Source organism: Hyla sarda, chromosome 1, assembly GCF_029499605.1.
Source record: "Hyla sarda isolate aHylSar1 chromosome 1, aHylSar1.hap1, whole genome shotgun sequence".
Classification (NCBI taxonomy): domain Eukaryota; kingdom Metazoa; phylum Chordata; class Amphibia; order Anura; family Hylidae; genus Hyla; species Hyla sarda.
This window is the reverse complement of record NC_079189.1, coordinates 572,654,298-572,677,875: the sequence shown is the minus strand read 5'-3', so window position 1 is coordinate 572,677,875 and position 23,578 is coordinate 572,654,298. Positions and strand designations below refer to the sequence as shown.

The 23,578-nt window shown below is 41.0% G+C and overlaps 1 protein-coding gene and 1 pseudogene across 3 annotated transcripts in view; one reads left to right on the top strand and one right to left on the bottom strand.

Annotated features, from left to right (window-relative positions):
- DYM (dymeclin) overlaps positions 1 to 23,578 on the top strand; it is a 382,495-nt gene that overhangs the window by 280,095 nt on the left and 78,822 nt on the right. The window lies entirely within an intron of this gene.
- LOC130343228 (U2 spliceosomal RNA) lies at positions 654 to 878 on the bottom strand (annotated as a pseudogene).

Sequence of the window (23,578 nt, the reverse complement as noted above, 5' to 3'; positions counted from 1 at the left end):
GTGATACATTGCCACAGAGCTCCCTTTGTTTTGTTTTTATTGTGGACTCAAGACTACTTACCCACTTGCATCCGACAGCCACAAGATATGGGCGAGACTTCCCTGAGATCTTGTTGTGCAGGGACCCGCCCCCTTGGCACTTGAGCCTCACTTGCTTCTTAGAAAAGGCTCATATCTCAACAATGAAAAGGACTATAGAGATAAAAAAAATGGTACGCCTGGAATTCTGATGACTAGCCCTATCTAGTTGTGCTTCTCTACACCTGTTGTCTCTGATGACACGTTTGCTTTAAAGGGTACCTCTCATCAAATAAACTTATGATATATTTTAGATTAATGAATGTTGAATAACTTTCCAATAGCATGTTAATGAAAAATATGCTTCTTTCTATTGTATTTTTCCCGATCAGTCCTGTCAGCAAGCATTTCTGACTCATGCTGGAGTCCTAAACACTCAGAGCTGCCAGCCTGCTTTGTTCACAGCCAAACAGGCTGTGAACAAAGCAGGCTGGCAGCTCTGAGTGTTCTCCTTTGTGAACAAAGCAGACTGGCAGCTCGTAGTGTTTAGGACTCCAGCATGAGTCTGAAATGCTTGCTGCCAGGACTGGTAGGGAGACCCCTAGTGGTCATTTCTTCAAAGTGGAAAATTTAAAAGAAAGAAGCATATTTTTTAATAACATGCAATTGTAAAGTTATTCTGCATACATTAATCTATAATATATCAAAAGTTTTTTTGATGAGAGGTACCCTTTAAAGGGGTACTCCACTGCCCCGGTATTCGGAACAAAATCTTCCAAATGCTGGGACAGTGGAGTACCCCTTTAAACTGATGAGAACAGATGCTACGCTCTATCTTAGCCAAAAGGCCGAGAAGTGATGTCAGCATGTGTTCTTGCCAGTATCCCAAAATATAGTGCAGTGTTTCCCAACCAGGGTGCCTCCAGCTGTTGCAAAACTACAACTCCCAGCATGCCTGGACAGCCGAAGGCTGTCCAGGCATGCTGGGAGTTGTAGTTTTGCAACAGATGGAGGCACCCTGATTAGCAAACACTGATATAGGGGTAGATTTATCAAAACCTGTGCAAAGGAAAAGTTGCCCATAGCAACCAATCAGATTGATTCTTTCATTTTGCAGAGCCCTTGTTAAAAATGAGCTGATTGCTTGCTGAGCTGATTGCTTGCTATGGGCAACTGGGCAACTTTTCCTCTGCACTGGTTTTGATAAATCTCCCCCATAATGTCTACAAGATGTGAATGAGACCTTCAAGAAAAAAGTTCCAATAATAGGTGCACTAGTTCTCCTCGCAAAGTATCTCTATAGCGTAGTTTCCTTTAAGAATCATTTCTGCAGGGCCAGGCTAATATGTCTTTTAAGGCCCCGTTCACACATTCTTGCTTAAAAATTCCGCCCAGGAATTTTCTTAATTTATTTTTTCGCACGGAATTATAGGAGGAAACCTTATTTTTTTTTATTTTTTATTTTTTGCTGAATTTTTTCTCAAATTACGCAAGAAAACACTGTCAGGCGGAAAAAAATGTACAATTAAATTCTATGGGATTCTGCTTGCGGATTCCGCTTGAAGAATGAACATGCTCTTTCTTCAAGCAGGGAGGAATTCCGCAAGCGGAATTTCCGCAGTTTGAATGAGAATGAGCAAAATACATTAAGGTCTATGGGAAGAAGAGATGTTGTATTTTTTTTTCAAGCGGAGAATTCACAAGGAATTACTTGAGTGAATTCCTCGGTGTGAACGGGCCCTAACAGTCTGATTGGTTCACCCTGTAAGGAAGTGAAACAGCGTCATGAATTTCTTTTAACACACAATCGCATAATCTGAGGGAAATAGGATGAGGACGTAAGAGCCATTTAATCTGCCTGTTGTGTCCTGCCGTACCGACCGTCTGGGCGAACGCTATCAAGTCTCCCACCTCTGTCTCTGCCTGCTTTCCTGTTTGTGCTATTACTGTGCTCTGAGAAGGGTTTCAGATAGGCCCGGCAGCATGATAGATGACATGATGGCACAGGCTGCAATTAAACAGGGGAAGAGGCTGCCAGAATAATAAGCACTTCAGTGCCTTCCAACCAGGGACGGACACAGGAATTTGTATATAAAAATGTAAAAATAATTCCTCAACACCATAACCACATTATATCACCATACTTTGGACTGCACAGACCACTATTCCTCCCAAACAGTGGTAGATACCAGCTCTACACAGTTTCTGGAGACTGTATAAGTGATTACAGTGCGTTACATCCAGTGATTCACAGGTGACGTCTTCTGTAATCTGAGCCGGTCACTTTCCCTTTTGCATCAGGCCCAGACCGCCAGGGCGATTTCTTCTAGCCACAACTCATCTCTGCGGAATCAGCCAAACTAACATCATAGGCTCCACACTTTTCCAGCACCCTCCTTACCTTTCTGCTAATTATGGTGCCCCAAACTGTAATAATGCCCCCTTGGTATCTCATGTAGCAAACTGGGTAGGAGAGAGATATGTAGCTCCCCTCAATATGTAGGTAGGTTACTCCAGTAGACAAATCCCCCCAGTAGGTAGTTTTCACCTGTGTGTAGTTTCCAGATTATACCAGTCTTTCCCAACCAGGGTGCCTCCAGCTGTGGCAAAACTAGAATTTCCAGCATGCCCGGACAGCCTTTTACCCCCCCCCCCCCCCCCCCCTTGGCCCTCCTCAACATGTTTCACCAACTCAGTGGCTCTTTCAAGAGGTAGATGAGCACACAAGGTAAAACATTATTTTCTAATTAAGGTGCCTCCAGCTGTTGCAAAACTACAACTCCCAGCATGCCTGGACTGCCGAAGACAGTCCAGGCATGCTGGGAGTTGTAGTTTTGCAACAGTTGGAGGCACCCTGGTATGGAAACACTGGATTAAACACGAACGGGCAATGTTTTTTGCTAGACCAAGCATCAGATGCTATTAGGGCTCCAGTTTTGACTCCATCAGGCATCATCTTTGTCCCACAGGTTAGACTCAAGACATCAAGCATTATCTTTTGACATAGGTGGCCAGTGGCCCCAACCCAGTCCACAAGGCCCACAATTCTGTTTTTTTTTTTTTTGTCCATTGGAATACAATAGGGAAATGTTCAAATCCTGAACTGTTGTGGCCTTGAGGACTGGGTTAGGGACAATATGTTTGTGCCAGCTTAATGCCCACAGATATAACACCAGCTTGCAATGTCTTGGTTGTAGATGTTGAAAGGGTTTCCCATATCTTGGGTCTTCTCTGTACCAATATTCCGAAAGGTCATGATGGGAGTTGTTGTGCAACAGCTGGGGAGGCACACAATTGGGGAACACTGTTCTCCAGACAAAAACACATAATCACTGCTTCTATCATGTGTCAGACCAACATATCTCCTGTGGTGACCTCACTGCACAGTAGCCCTCAGTCTAGGAGGTACCGTAGCCTGTGACATTGATAGGACACAGGGCACTGAGGCACCTTTTAGGCTGTCTGCATTCCTCACAACTAGGCAGGACTTGCTGGGACCACAGAAAAGATCAACTGCACTCAGACAGAGGATTAAAGGACAAGTATCATACTAAAAGCGTATCTCTTATCTGCAGGACAGTAGGTACGTTTTAGATTACAATTGCTGGGGCCCCCCGCGATCTTCTGTACGAAGCCCCAGCTCTTCCCGGGTGCGGCGTGTCACGACCCCTGCCCAAAGCGAGTTCTGCCACACCCCCTCCATGTATCTCTATGGGAGAGCCATTCAGCAATCTTTGCGTCACTCCTGGGGAGAGCTGGGGCTCCACACAGGAGATAGTGGGGGGGGGGGGGGGGGAGGCTATTCTGCAGATAGGAGATACGTTTTTTAGTATAATAAATCTTCTTTAAACCTTCTGTAGGACAACTCTGTGTCATGGACCTTCTTTATCTGCCACTGTGTACACTCACTGACTACTTAATTAGATACACCTTTCTAGAACCGGGTTGGACGCCCTTTTGCCTTCATTCTTGGTGGCCTATTTGTACAAGGTGCTGGAATCATTCCTCAGAGATTTCACACTATACAGACATGATGTCATCACACAGTTCCTCCATATGGATATGATAACATCACACAGTTCCTCCATATGGATATGATGACATCACACAGTTCCTCCATATGGACATGATGACATCACACAGTTCCTCCATATGGACATGTTGACATCACACAGTTCCTCCATATAGACATGATGACATCACACAGTTCCTCCATATGGACATGATGACATCACACAGTTCCTCCATATGGACATGATGACATCACACAGTTCCTCCATATGGACATGACGACATCACACAGTTACTCCATATGGACATGACGACATCACACAGTTCCTCCATATGGACATGATGACATCACAGAGTTCCTCCATATGGACATGATGACATCACACAGTTCCTCCATATGGACATGATGACATCACACAGTTCCTCCATATGGATATGATGACATCACACAGTTCCTCCATATGGATATGATGACATCACACAGTTCCTCCATATGGATATGATGACATCACACAGTTCCTCCATATGGACATGATGACATCACACAGTTCCTCCATATGGATATGATGACATCACACAGTTCCTCCATATGGATATGATGACATCACACAGTTCCTCCATATGGATATGATGACATCACACAGTTCCTCCATATGGACATGATGACATCACAGTTCCTCCATATGGACATAACATCACACAGTTCCTCCATATGGACATGATGACATCACACAGTTCCTCCATATGGACATGATGACATCACACAGTTCCTCCATATGGACATGATGACATCACACAGTTCCTCCATATGGACATGATGACATCATACAGTTCCTCCATATGGATATGATGACATCACACAGTTCCTCCATATGGACATGATGATATCACACAGTTCCTCCATATGGACATGATGACATCACACAGTTCCTCCATAGGGACATGATGACATCACACAGTTCCTCCATAGGGACATGATGACATCACACAGTTCCTCCATAGGGACATGATGACATCACGCAGTTCCTCCATAAGGACATGATGACATCACACAGTTCCTCCATATAGAAATTATGACATCACGCAGTTCCTCCATATGGACATGATGACATCACACAGTTCCTCCATATGGACATGATGACATCACACAGTTCCTCCATATGGACATGATGACATCACACAGTTCCTCCATATGGACATGATGACATCACACAGTTCCTCCATATGGACATGATGACATCACACAGTTCCTCCATATGGACATGATGACATCACACAGTTCCTCCATATGGATATGATGACATCACACAGTTCCTCCATATGAACATGATGACATCATACAGTTCCTCCATATGGACATGGTGACATCACACAGTTCCTTCATATGGACATGATGACATCATACAGTTCCTCCATATGGATATGATGACATCACGCAGTTCCTCCATATGGACATGATGACATCACACAGTTCCTCCATATGGACATGATGACATCACACAGTTCCTCCATATGGACATGATGACATCACACAGTTCCTCCATATGGACATGATGACATCACACAGTTCCTCCATATGGACATGATGACATCACGCAGTTCCTCCATATGGACATCATGACATCACGCAGTTCCTCCATATGGACATGATGACATCACACAGTTCCTCCATATGGACATGATGACATCACACAGTTCCCCCATATGGACATGACGACATCACGCAGTTCCTCCATATGGACATGATGACATCACGCAGTTCCTCCATATGGACATGACGACATCACGCAGTTCCTCCATATGGACATGATGACATCACACAGTTTCTCCATATGGACATGATGACATCACACAGTTGCTGCAGATTTGTCGGCTGTACATCCATGATGAGAATCTCCGGTTCCACCACATCCCAGCGGTGATCTATTGGATGAGATCTGGTGACTGTGGAGGCCATTGGAGTCATGTGACCTCATTGTCCTGTATGAGATGATGTCATGTGACATGGGGCATTATCCTGTTGGAAGTAACATCAGAAGATAGGTCCACTGTGGCCATAAAGGGATGGACATGGTCAGTAACAATACTCAGGTAGCCTGTGGTGTTTATACCATGATCAGTTGGTGCTAAGGGGCCAAACTGTGCCAAGAAAATGTCCCTCATACCATTACACCACCAGCTAGGACCGCTGATACAAGGCAGGATGGATCCATGCTTTCGTGTTGTTTATGCCAAATTCTGACCCTGCCATTTAATGTCGCAGTTGGAATCGAGACTCATCAGACCAGACAACGTTCTTTTGTTGAATTTTGGTGCCTCTGCGAATTTTGACCTCAGAGTGGCACCCGGTGTGGTCTTCTGCTGCTTTGGTCCATCTGCTTCAAGGCTTCTGCATACCTTGATTGTAACAAGTGGTTATTGCCTTTATGTCATCTCAAACCAGTCTTCCTATTCTCCTCTGACATCAACAAGGCATTTCCATCCACACCGCTCGCTGGATATTTTCTCTTTTTCTCTGTAAACCTTTGACATTGTTGTGTATGAAAATTCCAGTAGATCAGCCGTTTCTGAAATACTGAGACCAGCTCATCTAGCAGCAACAACCATGCCACGTTCAAAGCCACTTAAATCACCTTTCTCCCCCCATTCTGATGCCTGGTTTGAACTTTATTAGTTATTTGTGTTAAAGGGGTACTCCGCTGAAAAGCTTTTTTTCTTTTGAATCAACTGGTGGCAGAAAATTAAACATATTTGTAAATTACTTCTATTAAAAAATCTTAATACTTTCTGTACTTATTAGCTGCTGAATACTACAGAGGAAATTCTTTTCTTTTTTGAATGCTCTCTGATGACATCACGAGCACATTTCTCTCTGCTGACGTTATTATAATAATAATAACGCTTTGCATGGTTGCTAAAATGGACAGAGATGTCAGCAGAGAGCACTGTGCTCGTGATTATAATAATAATAATGCTATGCATGGTTGCTAAAATGGACAGAGATGTCAGCAGAGAGCACTGTGCTCGTGATGTCATCAGTGTTCCAAAAAGAAAGAATTTTCTCTGTAGCAATCAGCAGCTAATAAGTACTGGAATGATTAAGATTTTTTAATAGAAGTAATTTGCAAATATGTTTAACTTTCTGGCACCAGTTGATTTAAAAGAAAAAAGGTTTTCACCGGAGTACCCCTTTAACAAGCAATTCAACAGATGTACTAGGTACATCTGTTGAATTGCTTGTTAACACAAATAGCTGATCAGCCTATCATATGGCAGCAACTCAATGCATATACAAATACAAATATATATGCATATATATATACACATACACACACAAATAGCAGCGCAGCACTCCAAAGTATTGGGCAAAATCAAAAATGTGGTTTATTTAACCCCCAAATTCAAACTCAGCTTCTTTGCAATAAGGACTGGTTGAGTAGTGCTGCTTTACATTAGATTTTTTGCATATATATATATATATATATATATATATATATATATAATCTTTTGATGTTGAGTGCAAATCTTGACTTTCTATCCATGATAATATATTTGATTTTTCCAATCACCCACTAGACATGAAATAATGCTATCATAGTATCTCTTTTGTATACTGTAGAGCAGTGGTCTCTAAATTGTGTACCTCCAGATGTGGGAAAACTACAACTCCCAGCATGCAGACATGGTGGTAGTTGTAGTTTTCCAACAACTGGAGGTCCACAGTTTGGAGATCACTGCTGTAGGTGTCATTGGTATTGTACCATTGGTATTGAACCATTGTATGCAATGGTAATGCAATGCAATTTCTGGCCGCATATTTGGTGAAAAGTCTCCGTAGGTTGTATTGCACTATAACAAGTTACTGCACTTACACCAACCTACGTGAAGGAAGCTTTACATAGTTAATATGTTGCTAATTTCGGGAAGCAATTTATTTCCCTGGATCATTGATTCTGGACACAAAGTACAGAGTACAGAACAGGAATGCATGCAGCTTTCTCTACATCCAAACCTTTATACCCCAGGATCCTGGAGGAGAATAGGACGGCTTCTCCTGGGCGCTGGTAATTCTTATTAATCACCGAAGCCCTGCGTGAACTGTCTGCTTCCTATGACCATGAATCATTGCAATGTCTCCTTTCATTTTCAGTGACGCAGTGATTCAATCAGCCTCCAGCCGTTGTGAAACTACAACCCCCAGCACGTCCTAAATAACTCACATACTTTTGCTCATAAAGGAATTGTAGAAGAAGCATATGGAATTGCTTCATAAGTGATGGGTATAGGTCACTGCTGCAGATAAATGAAACTTAAAAAATTAGTTTTGGGTTAGATTTGGCCATCAGATTTTATTTAGTTTTAATCCAAAAAGCCCCGATTGCCCTGTACATGTATGATGCTCTGAGGTTTTCTGGATGTTAGGTTCCTTTTATTCTTATCCAGAGCGGAGTTGGTTTCCCGGCAGTACAGTAGAAAACACAATGGATAAAGTAGGAGATGTGCAGCTGTGTAGGTCTAGTACCAGTAGCTGCAATATGGAACACAATGGAAAAGGCATAAGAAGTAGGGCTGTCTAGGGCTAGTAGTAGTACAGTATGGAACATGATGGACAAGACAGGAGAGGTCCAGTTGTGTAGGGCTAGTAGAAGTACAGTATGGAACATGATGGACAAGACAGGAGAGGTCCAGTAGTGTAGGGCTAGTAGAAGTAGCTGCACTATGTAACACTGGACAAGTCAGAAGATGTGCGGCTATGTAGGAGTGGTAGTAGTAGGACAATATGGAACATGATTGACAAGGTAGGAGATGTGCTGACTAGTACTAGTGGTAGCAGCAGTACAGTATGAAACAGGAGGCAGGAGAATTGTGGCTCTGTAGGCCTGGTAGTAGTAATACTAGTAGTACAGTATTGAACATGATGGACAAGGCAAAAGATGTGTGGCTGTGTAGGGTTTGGTAGTATTGGCAGTACAGTGTGGAACCTGATGGACAAGGCAGGAGATTTGGGGCTAGTAGTAGTAGTAAGGAACCTGATAGACAAGGCAGGAAATTTGGGGGTAGTAGTAGTAGGGAACCTGATGGACATGGCAGGAGATTTGGGGCTAGTAGTAGTAGTAGTAAGGAACCTGATAGACAAGGCAGGAAATTTGGGGGTAGTAGTAGGGATCCTGATGGACATAGCAGGAGATTTGGGGCTAGTAATAGTAGTAGGGAACCTTACGTCTCTATAGGGGTAATAATAGTGGCTACCATTATGAGAAATTCATCTGAAATGAATTTAAAAAATTTGGGAATTTTGGGTAAATTTTGAATAATTTTAATCCTGTCAAATCAATTTTATCACCACAAATGGAAGTGTCCGGTAATGACCAGATATCTGAACAACTTTCCATTGACTGTCCCGGCATGCTGGGCTGTGCAGTTTGGGACCATCTGAGGGCCACCACAGTTTAGAGACTCCTTATCTATAGCAGGCATAGATCTTCAAGTGGATAGAAAGAACAAAAGTTCCGCTCACCCCTCCACATTGTAACGCCGATGTCCAAGTTGGCCAGGTGCAAAATAAAAAAGAGGTTTAAAATGTGCAAAAACACTGACTCATTTTGGGAGACCCTTTTTCAAGGCCTTGAAAAAGAGTCTCCCGAAACGCGTCAGTGTTTTTGCACATTTTTAACCTCTTCCTTCTTTTTGTATGAACATCCTATCATGGATTGAAAAAAGCTTGAAGTTTTTATACTATTCACAAAGTATGGAGCGGAGTGCTGGTTCCCTCCCTTAGCAGAAGGGATCTCTTCCAGAGATCTTGAAGGTAGATCAGACAATCTCAACATCTCTTTCTATCCGGGGAGGGGGGGAGGGGACATAGCTTGTATAGTCCTATAAAAGATGATTTTCTTTTCTTCTCTCTTTCTGCGATTCCCTCGCCCACTGGAAACAGACGGTTCTGTTTTGGAAACTCCCCAAATCTAATAAAAAGGCGAGATCAGGGCCGTTCAGCTACAAATGCACTTAATTATCTGAAAGTGGATTTACTGTAAATTCTTCATAAAATCGAGGCGGAAGCTTACATCATACCACTCTGTAATTTAGGATGTTAAATGTGTAAAAGAAAAAAAAATAGGTGCCAGCCCCAGCCGACTCCGCAGCCTGGATTATAATGTAATTTATGAGGAATAGGGAAGGGCAGGATTAATCATAGGATGATAATGTCCTGTGGCTTCTGCCCCTCACATACACACAGGCCTGGAATTGTTTAAGTCCTGCTTCATCTCTTTCATTGCTCCTCAACTTGTACCTTTCACCAAAACTGAGAAGATGGACCCTGGACAACAAGCAGCCTACAGTACATTGCTTTATAGTGCCAAGATAATACAACTATGTACAGCCCACATAATACTGCCATATTGTGTTAAGAAATGGAGATAGAGAAAAAATCAAGGGAGCGGACTCCGATCTTTCAACATATTCCAAGTCTGACTCACATGTATTTAAGTGTAACTAACACTTAGTGAGTGGTCCCCAAACTGACCACTCACCAACTTCACAATGCGTATCAACAGTAAATTACCCGATCTGTCCGCTACACTTCTTTTGGAATGGGAGTCGCTCTCTTCCGATATATATGGAATCAGAAACAAAAATACAGAATAAAAGGAACAGACAGCCCACTTTCCTTTGACAATGCCGCAATTAGTAGCAGTATAATGCTTCAAATGACTTACTTCACCAGGGGGAGCTCGGTCCTTATGCTCCATCCCCCCCCGTGCCGGCTTACGTCCCAAGTCACACTCACAGCCTCATCCCACTAGTGGTCTCAAGCTGTTTCTTTCCTCTTGCCAATATTCACATCCTCTCTGTTAGATGGAAGGTTCTTTTAGTGTAAAGACCTTACACTCATGGCCAAAGCTGTCCAAAAGACCATTTATTGCACATGGAACCATTAAATATACATAAAACTATAAAACAATAAAGGACCCGACGCATTGCGGAGCTTCTTCCTTCCTCAGGGGTTAATGTTGCAAGCTACACATCCACCAACTATATACCCACAATCCATCATTTCTGGAAACGACATCATTACTACCATTTTCATTCATAAAAAAAAAAAGGCTACATATACCCACAATACTTATAGCAGGAAATGACTTCACTACTACCACCATTTTCATTCATAAAAGGTCTACATATACTCACAACATTATATACCATGGAGTGACATTGTTACTGTCATTTACATACAAACTCATCCACATGACATCAGTGCTACAATATACATTATACTCGCTCCAGGGTTTCATTAAAACCTTTCTAATTTAAAAATATAAAAGCTTTCTCTTTTACACAATAAAGAAAACCTCTTCAAGCCCTTCTCCACTTGCTCTAGCGGGATTACATTCAACAACTCAGGGTCTCCATTATGGTGGGTAGCAAAGTGTCTCGAAACACCATGTTTGGGGAATCTATGTTTTATATTGAATCTATGCGAATTATTTCGCTTTCTTAATGTTTGGGATGTCCTTCCTACGTATTGGATGCCACATGGGCATTCCAATATGTATATCACAAAATCACTACCACAATTAATATGAGATTTCATTTCTATTTTTTCTCCTGTGCTTCTACTAACCAGTGATGTGGTTCCTTGTTGAATATATGTACATGTCCCACACTTTTTTTTTTTTACCTCACATTTATAGGCTCCTTTATGTTGATCACCTATCTTCTTTATCTTTTTACTATCTTCTATACAGGGATAAGATGGGGCTATTTTTTCACCTATCGTTTTTGCTCTTCTGTGTATAAACCTCGGTCTATTGCACTTGCCCAAAGCCTCTTGTAAGAAGGTATCTCCTTCCAATATAGACCAATGTTTTTTAATGATTTTTTCTATCTTACTAGCATTTTTAGAGTATCTAGTTTACAAAAGTAGTTACATATCTTCTTTGTTATGTTTCATTTTCTTCTTATTCTTCTTATCCACCTGTAATGCTGGATAGTTTTTTGCTTTAAATCTTTCTTCTATGACTCTTGCTTGCACTTCATAATTTTTTTTTCTCTGAACAGTTTCCTTTAATACATGTCAGTTGCCCAAATGGAATATAAATTTTCCAATTTTTTAAAGGATTACTAGAAAAATGAAGATATGCATTAGCATCCACTGTCTTAAAGTGCATTTTTGTGTGCAGGATATTATTTTTAGTGTAAATTTCGAGGTCCAAAAAGGTAATATTTTCCTTACTCATATTAACGTTAAAATTCAAGCCCCATTCATTATCATTTAAAACTTTTAAAAAATCTTAAGTTTCCTTTGTTCCCTGCCAAATTATAATCAGGTCGTCTATATACCTGTGGTAAAGTTTAATATACCGATTAAAATTACTTTCTTCTATGTACAGTCTCTCAAATGATCTCCTATACATATTAACAAAAACCAGGGCGCATTTAGCACCCATCGCTGTACCCCGATGTTGAATAAAAAACTTTCCATCAAATATAAAATAATTTTTGTTTAAAATTGTATCAATTAAAAACTCTTTTTGAGCTATGGGCATTAAAACATCCTCTCCCAATATGGTAGCTATAGTATTCACCCTTTTTTCTTCAGAAATATTAGAATATAGATACATATCTTCCATAAAATTAAAATTTTCCAGTTCCATTAAAAGTTGTCCCGAATCTCTTAGATAGGAAGGCAAGGATATAACATACTGTTGCAGGATCCGATCCACATACTCCCATAAATTGCTTGAGTCCATCCCTGCTATGAAGGGTCTTCCGGGAGGTGCCAATGGATTTTTTAGCAATTTCTGTAATATGTAAAAATATGGGATCGCTGGATTACTTACTGTTAAATATTCTTTTTCTACCTTAAAAACAAACAGACAAATTAATTCAAAGCAGATTTGTAATGGGAGTTCTAAGCAAGGTAGAAAAAGATTATTTAACAGTAAGTAATTTAGCGATCCGCTATTTTTACATTTTACCGAAATTGCAAAAAAATCCATTGGCACCTCCCGGAAGACCCATCATAGCAGGGATGGACTCTATTACAAGCAATTTAGGAGAGTATGTGGATCGGATCCTGCAACGGTATGTTACATCCTTGCCCTCCTAGCTAAGAGATTCGGGACAACTTTTAATGGAACTGGAAAATTTTTATTTTATGGAAGATATGTGGGTAATTACATTACATGTAACTTCTCTATATTCTAATATACATTAAGAAAAAGGGCTGAATACAATAGCTACCATATTGGGGGAGGATGTTTTAATGCCCATGGCAAAAAAAACAGAGTTTTTAATTGAAAGTCAAGAATTTATTTTAAACAAAAATTATTTTATATTTGATGGAAAGTTTTTTATTCAACATCGGGGTACAGTGATGGGCATTAAATTCACCCCGATTTTTGCTCATATGTATATGGGAGCATTTGAGAGACTGTACATAGAAGAAAGTAACTTTAATCGGTATATTAAATTTTACTGCAGGTATATAGACAACCTGATCATGATTTTGCAAGGAACAAAGGAAACTTTTAAATAATTTTTTACTTTTTTTTTACCTTTTTGGACCTTGAAATTTACACTAAAAATACGCACACAAAAACACACTTTAAGACGGGATGCAAATAGATATCTTCATTTTTCTAGTAATCCGTTAAAAAAATTGGAAAATTAATATTCCATTTGGGCAACTGACACGTATGAAACAAAACTGTTCAGAGAAAGAAAATTATGAAGTGCAAGCAAGAGTCATAGAGGATAGATTTAAAGCAAAAAAAAAATACTATCTGCTAGAAGTGATAAAAGGTGCAAGGAAGAAAGCCGATAGTTTGATTAGGAAGGACCAAAGAGAAAATAAAGCATTACAGGTAGATAAGAAGTATAAGAAAATGAAACATAACAAAAAAGATCAATACAGAACTGCCTTTGTAACTAGATACTCTAAAAATGCTAGTGAGATAGAAAAATCTTTGAAACACATTGGTCTATATTGGAAGGAGATACGTTCTTACAAGAGGCTTTGGGCAAGTGCAGTAGACCGAGGTTTATTACAGGAGCGCAAAAACGATAGACGAAAAAATATCCCCATCTTATCCCTGTATAGAAGATAGTAAAAAGATAAAGAAGATAGGTGATAAACATAAAGGAGCATATAAATGTGCTGGGACATGTAAATATATTCAACAAGGAACCACATCATTGGTAAGTAGAAGCACAGGAGAAAAAATAGAAATTAAATCTCATATTAATTGTAGTAGTGATTTTGTGATATACATATTGGAATGCCCATGTGGCATCCAGTACGTAGGAAGGACATCCCAAACATTAAGAAAGCGAAATAATTCGCATAGATTCAATATAAAATATAGATTCCCTAAACTTTGCTACCCACCATAATGGAGACCCTGAGTTGTTGAAAGTAATCCCGCTAGAGCAAGTGGAGAAGGGCTTGAGGAGGTTTTCTTTATTGTGTAAAAAGAGAAAGCTTATATATTTTTAAATTAGACACGCTCTCCCCAAAAGGTTTTAATGAAACCCTGGAGCGAGTATAATGTATATTGTAGCACTGATGTCATATGGATGAGTTTGTATGTAAATTACAGTAACACTATCACTCCATGGTATATAGTATTGTGAGTATTAGAGATGAGTGAACTTACAGCAATTTGATTCGTTACAGTTGATGACTTTAGCTGCATAAATGAGTTCAGCTTTCAGGTGCTCCGGTGGCTGGAAACTCTCTCCTAGGACTGTATCCACCTTTTCCAGCCCACCGCAGCACCTGAAAGCTGAAATCATTTATGCAGGATAAGTCATCAACTGCTGAGCCGAGAAGATCGTGACGAATCGAATCACTGTAACTTCGCTCATCTCTAGTGAGTATATGTAGACCTTTATATGAATGAAAATGGTGGTAGTAGTGAAGTCATTTCCTGCTAGAAGTATTGTGGGTATATGTAGCCTTTTTTTTTACGAATGAAAATGGTAGTAATGATGTAATTTCCAGAAATGATGGATTGTGGGTATAGAGTTGGTGGATGTGTAGCTTGTAACATTAACCCCTGAGGAAGGAGGAAGCTCCACAATGCGTCGGGTCCTTTTATTGTTTTATAGTTTTATGTATATTTTATTGTTCCATGTGCAAAAAATGGTCTTTTGGACAGCTTTGGCCATGAGTGTAAGGTCTTTACACTAAAAGAACCTTCCATCTAACAGAGAGGATGTGAATATTGGCAAGAGGAAAGAACAGCTGGAGACCACTAGTGGGACGAGGCTGTGATTTGGGAAGCAAGCCGGCACGGGGGAGCATAAGGACCGAGCTCCCCTCTGTGAGGTAAGTCATTTAAAATATTGTGTTAAGATAATACTACTATTTATAGACTACATATTATGATATATTGTCAAGAGAATGCTACTATGTATATCGTACATAATGCTGTCAAGATAATACTAGTATAGATAGCTCACATAAAACTGCCACATAGTGCTAAATTAATACTGCCATATGCAGCCCACATTAATACCTTCAGATTGCACTAAGATAATACTGCTGTACGCATTTCACATAATATTGCTATACGCAGTTCACATAATATTGCTATGAAGTGTCAAAATAATACTGCTATAAACACATAATATTGGTGTCAAGTTTTAAGATACCTACTAGTGCTATATGCAGCCCACATAATACTGCCATATATTGTCATGATAATACTGCTATATGCAGGCCATATAATACTGCCATATAGTTCTAAAATAATACTGCTACATGGAGTTCATATAATACCATAATATAGTGTCAAGATAATATTGCTATATAGAGCACACATAATACCATCATATGGTGTGCAGATTTTACTGCTATATGCAGCCCATATAATACTGCCATATAGTGCTAAGATAACACTGCCATATGCAGCCCATATAATACTGCCATGTAGTGCTGAGATAAAGCTATATGGAGCACACCTAATGCCACAATATAGTGCCCAAATAATATGCAGTATGCAAAAAAATCTCCCTTTAAGAGGCCACATAATACTGCAATTAATATCCAAAATAATACTACTACCATAGAGTGCTAAATCTTGCTGGGTGGTTTTTAGTTTGTTTTTATTAACCTTGTGAAGCCAGCAGTGACTGTCTATGAGAGCAGGTTCTCTCCCCGCAAATGCCAGTCCGGAAATCATAAAATATCTCTAGTGTGAGATCATTCAGGAAACATCATCTTACTTAAAGGATTTCTCTATCCTGCAGTAGCATGCACCTTCCACACAGGCGTGTGTGCATTGTTATATAGGAATCAGGGCAATGTGTGTATAGTAGTATGTATATACAGTACTAGAAATAATTGGGGTCAAATTTATCAAACTTGTGCACAATGTACAGTAGATCTAATGCAACTCACTCCTACCTGGCGGACTTTAGACCAGTGTTTAAGCACACTGCATTCAGCAATAAGGGTCTAAAAATATAGAACTAATTTTGCATGAACCACATGCTTAATTTTTATTTTATTTTTGCTGCAATTTTCTTAAGAAATCAGGCTTATATTTATTGACACAAAAATGCCTCACTTTCTCAATTTATACTTTATCACTGGCATCTTCCCAATTTTTGCAAAGTCAGCCTTTAGCGGCACCGTCAGAATAATTATTTTTTATATTTTGTACATCTTGGCAAAAGATTAATCTTCCATGGCTTATAAAAAGACCACTAGGGGGTCCCCATACCATCCAGAACACAATCCTGTCCAGCTGCAATATCTGCATCAAAGTCCACGAAGTGAGGGCGGGACTAGCACTCCTCTGTGCTCACTCCTGTCCTATCAGCATGCAAACCGAGAGGAAAGGTTATAGAGCAGCCTGCAGTGATTGGATGAATATGCACAGCACAGCAGACTCAGGGAGGAAGTGAATGTACTGTGAGTGAGGGCGGGCTCAGTGCTTGCCTTGGACACACCCCTTCCTGAGCAGTGGATGTCAGAACGAGTGAGCAGCAGAACAGAGGGATTTGGGAGCCAAATACAGAAGCTAGACACATAAAATGACATGTAAAGTATCTACATGATCTAGTGCAGTGGTCCCCAAACTGTGGCCCTCCAGATGTTGCAAAACTACAACTCCCAGCATGCCTGGACAGCTGACAGCTGTCCAGGCATGCTGTGAATTGTAGTTTTGCCACATCTGGAGGGCCACAGTTTGGGGACCACTGATCTAGTGAGTAACATTTAAGCAGTATTTTTTTTCTGTGATATGACATGTATGCTTTAGTCTTTGTTGTTTCAACACACTTTGCCTAAACCATTAGGACAAACGAATATAAGAAACTTTGTCACTTATTTTATTAGACAAAAATACCTTTTTCTCTACTTATTAAGCATCTTTCCTGCTCCTCTACTTCCTAAACTTATCACTAACTCTGAAAAACTGCTGAAGTTCATCAAGACGGACATTGAAAGAGAAGATGGACTGTCAGCTTACTGAATGATAGGGTTACAGGTGCGCATAGAAGTCTATAGAAAGGACTTAAAGAGTACCTGTCACCAAATAAAACTTTTAATATAGTGTTCCATGTGTAAATAGCAGACACTTTCCCATTCACTTACTTTTAAAATTATCAACAGAAATATGTTTAAAATGTAATAGAAAAAAATGGGCACTAGGTGGCTTTGTTCTGTTCCCTGCCACAGTTAATACAGTGAGTTTGGTCTCCTCCCAGCGTGGCAGGAGACCAAGCTAAGGAAGTGTTTCTCTGCACTAAGCTTGATTGACAGCTGCACAGAGTCTCACTGAAAGCTGCACAGACTGAAAGCTGCAAAGAGCCTCACTGAAAGCTGCACATAGCTTGAGTTCTTGTATTCAACACAGCACTGCAACCATGTGAGGGCGGAAGTGGTCCCCCAGCAGGCTTCAGTGATGTCATGCCTGCTGGGAAACGCTCACTTTCTCCTGTTGGGAGATTGCGCAAGAAGAAAGGTAAGATACACAGCTTTTTAAAGCTCTGAAATTTTCTTTAAGGGCGGGAGGAGTGTTAGGAGTAGTTAGGGAACATAGCCTGAGTTAGTTTAGAAAAGTTTATTTGGTGACAGGTACTTCTAACCACGCATTGAAGAATTGAGTTAACATGTTACTTTTGACAGCCCTAAAATAATTATGTTTCAAAGCCAATATAGTAAATAACTTCATGTAAAGGATCACACATTCTATGTTGCACAGCAGTGCTGACACTTTACCCCTGGACCTGGGGGTAGGGAGGGACATCAGCATGGTTAGCCTGTGACTAGTATGTGTACCTGTAGGCACTTTAACAACCCCCCCGCACGCCGTTTAGTGCCCATCCCCGGTGTTTAACTCACATGCCATTGTGTAATTGCAGCGTTTTTGAGATGTCATTCAGCTAAAGTATTCATTTAGTTCGCTGCACTCGGGGGTTAGTGTCAGGTTTCTTAAGGAGCTTCGCTCCTATTCATCCGCCCGGACGGACCTCCCACACCGCCCGCCAGTATCAACTGTGCCCTCAAAAGAGGTTTAACCCCCAGAATGTAAAGCATTGTGGAAAATGAGAGCGACGATTGTTAAATACGTAACCCAATCTCTCCAGGGATGCGCGGGGACGTTCTATACCACTGGCTTCCTATAAAAGAAAACCTATGTATAATGCCTCGCGTCTCCTCAGATTTGCACTAATCCATCTTGCACTTTTTTTTTCTCCTTATTTTCACCCTTGTTTGGTGGGAGATTTACTGGCATCAGTGCTACTTACCTGCATACGGCTTATACGGTCTTAATTGAAAGGGATCGGGATGACGCTTCGCTTGTTCAGTCTGTTTTCTACTGATGTCATTCACCAGACGTCTCTATGAGGTTAATGCGTTGCAGTTCAAATCTCTTTCTCTGTCCTGATTTTTTTGTTACTGTGTGTCAGTGTAAGAAAAATAAAGGAAAGCATTAAAGGATTGTCTACACAGAATGTCAGCTGTAAGTCACATTGGGATTTAAGCTACTTGGATGTGAAAAAAAAAAAAAGTAGGTTGTTCATTGAAAGAAATAAAAAAAAGTTTTAAAAATGGTGACGTGAAACAAAGTTGATTTGTAGTTGTAAAGGTTTCTATTATATAATGCAGTGTTTTCCCAACCAGTGTGCCTCCAGCTGTTGCACAACTCCAACTCCCAGCATGCCCGGACAGCCAAAGGCTGTCCGGGCATGCTGGTAGTTGGAATTGTGCAACAGCTGGAGGCACACTGGTTGGGAAAACACTGCATTATAGGCTAAAACAATGGGTGCCCATAAAAGTACAGCTAATCCCTTAAAGGGGTACTCCGGTGAAAAACTTTTTTTTTTTTTTTTTAATCAACTGGCGCCAGGAAGTTAAAGGGGTGCTCCGGTGAAAACCTTTTTTCTTGTAAATCAACTGGTGGCAGAAAGTTAAACATATTTGTAAATTACTTCTATTAAAATATCTTAATCCTTCCTGTACTTATTAGCTGCTGAATACTACAGAGGAAATTCTTTTCTTTTTGGAATGCTCTCTGATGACATCACGAGCACAGTGCTCTCTGCTGACGTTATTATAATAATAACGCTTTATTTATTGTTGTCCTTAGTGGGATTTGAACCCAAGGCCCCAACACTGCAAGGCAGCAGTGCTAACCACTGAGCCACTATGCTGCCCTTAGCATACATCTGGATGGTTTATAAAATGGACAGAGATGTCAGCAGAGAGCACTGTGCTCGTGATGTCATCAGTGTTCCAAAAAGAAAGGAATTTCCTCTGTAGCATTCAGCAGCTAATAAGTACTGGAAGGATTAATATTTTTTAATAGAAGTAATTTACAAATATGTTTAACTTTCTGTCACCAGTTGATTTAAAAGAAAAAAGGTTTTCACTGGAGTATCCCTTTAAACAGATTTGTAAATTACTTCTATTAAAAAATCTTAATCCTTCCTGCACTTATTAGCTGCTGAATACTACAGCGGAAATTCTTTTCTTTTCGAAACACAGAACTGTCTGCTGACATCACAAGCACAGTGCTCTCTGCTGACATCTCTGTCCATTTTAGGAACTGTCCAGAGCAGCATATGTTTGCAATGGAGGTTTCCTTTTACCCCGGACAGTTCCTAAAATGGACAGAGATGTCAGCAGAGAGCACTGTGCTCATGATGTCAGCAGACAGTTCTGTGTTTCAAACGGAAAAGAATTTCCACTGTAGTATTCAGCAGATAATAAGTACAGGAAGGATTAAGATTTTTTAATAGAAGTAATTTACAAATCTGTTTAACTTTCTGGCACCAGTTGATTAAAAAAAAAAAGTTTTTTACCGGAGTACCCCTTTAAATGTGGCACTTTCAATAATAAAATAGACTGTAAGGAGTAAAGAAAAAAATGGCAAACATCGCTGCAGCAGGAAGGGGATAAAGGGGTTGTCTAGGTTAGAAAATCCATTTTCATGCAACCCATTAGTGTACTGTTACTATAAGGGGGTCCTCTGCCCAGGTTCCTCATCTCTTGGCCGGAGTGGAAAGAGCATCTCTTGCTAGGTTATGCAGAGGCTTTACATGTCTTTTTTAACTGTCTAGCTTCTGTATTTGGCTCACAAATCCCTCTGTTCTGCTGCTCACTCATTCTGACATCCACTGCTCAGGAAGGGGCATGTCCAAGGCAAGCACTAACACCGCCCTCACTTACCATGCATTCTTCCCTCCCTGAATCTGCTGTTCTGTGCTGGGTCTCTTCATCCAGCCACTGCAGGCTGTTCTTTAACCCCCTCCTTTCTGTTTCCATGCTGCAGTCTGACAGGAATACGCACAGAGGAGTGCTAGTCCCACCCTCACTTTCTCGACTTTGTCCCAGCCTGTGCCTTAGCTGGGACAAAGATGATGCTGCAGACAGACAGGATTATGTTCTGGATGGTATAGGGACCCCTAGTGGTCTTTTTTTTTTTTTTTTTTTTTTTAATCGGTCGTGATTTCTATAAAAGGAGATAACATTTTCTTATGAAGTATATTAGAAAGATTAATGTTTTGCCAAGATGTACAACAGATAAAACGTTTTTGGTTCCGACAGTGCCCTTTTAAAAAAATAATAATAAAAAGGTAGTGAAACTTTTTTTCATCAGTTTTTTGCATCAGTTTTGTCCAGTATACACTTAAACTGAGCTGAGCAGCAATAACAGACTTATCCTATTAACCCCAAGCGGCCATGTCCCTAAAAATAAATAAATAAGCAAAATCTTTTTTTTTTTTCAAAATGATGAGAGTTCATACTCTTTAGGACTTTCTGTGGGTGCTGGGGCGGAGGCAGCCCTGGAGTAAATGATACTGGATTTGGAACGAATGGCAGAAACCTTTTTCCAATACGGAGTCGTCCATCATAAGTAGCGTTGTGTATCTTGGATGGTATCTATGCTTCCTCTCAGGAATCATGATGTCAAGTACAGAGCGGAGGTTTCCAGTAAATCTATGTAGCAGAGCCCTTCTGACCTTAACATTGGCCTGTAGAACAAGCAAAGTAAATTACCCATTGGCTTTCACCATACCTTGACCTTGGCAAAAGATACCCAAAAGAGGGTGAATGGTGCCAACGTATCCATTGAATACTCAACCACTGCATGACGACATCTTCAGGTCGTTCCTATTCCAGGCCGCCGTGTTTCCGATAATTCATCTGGAGGAGCGGCAGTCGCCAAACACAAGGGAAGCCGGGATGTCCCATCTTCCGCGTCTAACGTAATCCGGCTCCGGACAATATTTGTCTGTCTGCAGGAAGATAGGGTGAGGTCGCTTTTATATTTAACTATGCCTTAGATTCGTACAAGGGACTTCTAAGAACGTTCTTGCGGGCGTGTTATTTATATTGTCGGCGTGAGACTATGCGGGTTGGGATGGAATCTACAGAAGCCAGCCGCACATACATCATAGTGTCAGGAGGTACCCCAGTGCTGTGACAATTTTCAACTCATAGGTCACCTCTTTGGCAACCCAAAAACAACCCAAATGTCCCATATACCCCCCAAAAAAACCATTATATATATATATAAACCTATATGCACATATAAAGTGTTAAAATCTAGTGCTATCTACCGAATCTGATCATACATAACGGCGTTTATTGCACTTGGCCACCTGGCCTCTTTCTCTTACTGTAATGTATTTGAAGTACCTCTGCCTGCCGTTACACAGGTATCTATTGGTCAGAGTTTCACCAACTCAGCGGCTTTGTCAAGAGGTAGACGAGCACAAAAGGGACAACACTATTTTCCAACTAAGGTGCCTCCAGCTTTTGCAAAACTACAACTCCCAGCATGCCTGGACTGCCTTCGGCAGTCCAGGCATGCTGGGAGTTGTAGTTTTGCAACAGCTGGAGGCATCTTAGTTGGGAAACACTGTGATAGATGATACAATCTTTATTGGTTGGAGTCCCACCTCCTCTCCATTCCAAGTTTGTGGCACCACCCAAATCGAGACAGATAGGCCAAACCCCTTAATGACCATTACATTATAAGAACCAGACCCGTTCACTGTCTCCAGGACCTGACAGGTGAACTGCATTCTGACACTGTTCTCAGAGTCTCCTTGCGATGCTGCAAATACCTTTGAACTGCGCCGTAGGCAAATGCCATCTGTGATTGACAGTCTGAGTGCAGAGAATTAGTTTTATAATTTTTTTTTACTCTTTCTCCCCCCCCCCCCCCACTCCTGGGTTGAACCTTTGTAGTTGTCTTATCCTGCACCTACAACGCACAACATGATACCAATATTGGCATTACAAATGTTGCTGGTAGCCCGCTGTGCCATTTTATCACCCCCCCGTTCAGTTTCATCCCCTTTCTTGATCCCTTTACCTCCTGCCACTTTATTCCTCCCCCCCCCCGTGCCAATTAATTTCCCCTCACTTGGTTTCCCCAGTGTCAATTTATTCCACCCTCCCTTGACCACCCCCTGTGCAATTTCTTTCCTCCCTTGATCCTCTTCTCTGCCATTTAATCTCTCCTGTTCCATTTCATCTCCCCTGTGCCCCTTCATTACACCTTTTTATCACCCCCTGTGCCACATCACCCCCCCCCCAAACAACCCCTTGTCCCACATAAATTCCCTACTTGATCCTCCCCTGTGCCATTTCATTCTTCCCTCTTGACCAACCATTGTGCCACATCATTACCCCCCCTCCCCCTTTTTGATCCCCGGCTGTGCCAATGCATTCTCAACTATCTTGTGTCTCTCAGTGCGTTTAGGCAGGCATAGGGGAAGTCTCAGCGGATCTGACGAGGGACGTCTTATGCACAGCTTCATGAGGTGCTACACTCATCAGTCCCGGCAGCCACCGCAGCTCACTGATTTAAAGTGCCCGCAGTCCCATCTTTCAAGATCAGAAGCAGGGCCATTTCCGCCACACATCTGGGGACTGTCACCGACACACGACACATTAGTATCACCCAGTTTAGAGAGAGCTGCTCTAGCTTCACCCTTTTTTGCCTTCCCAACGGGTTTTGTCATGCTAGCATTTGCAGACTCATTAGAGGAACCTGCACAGGTTAAAAGTACA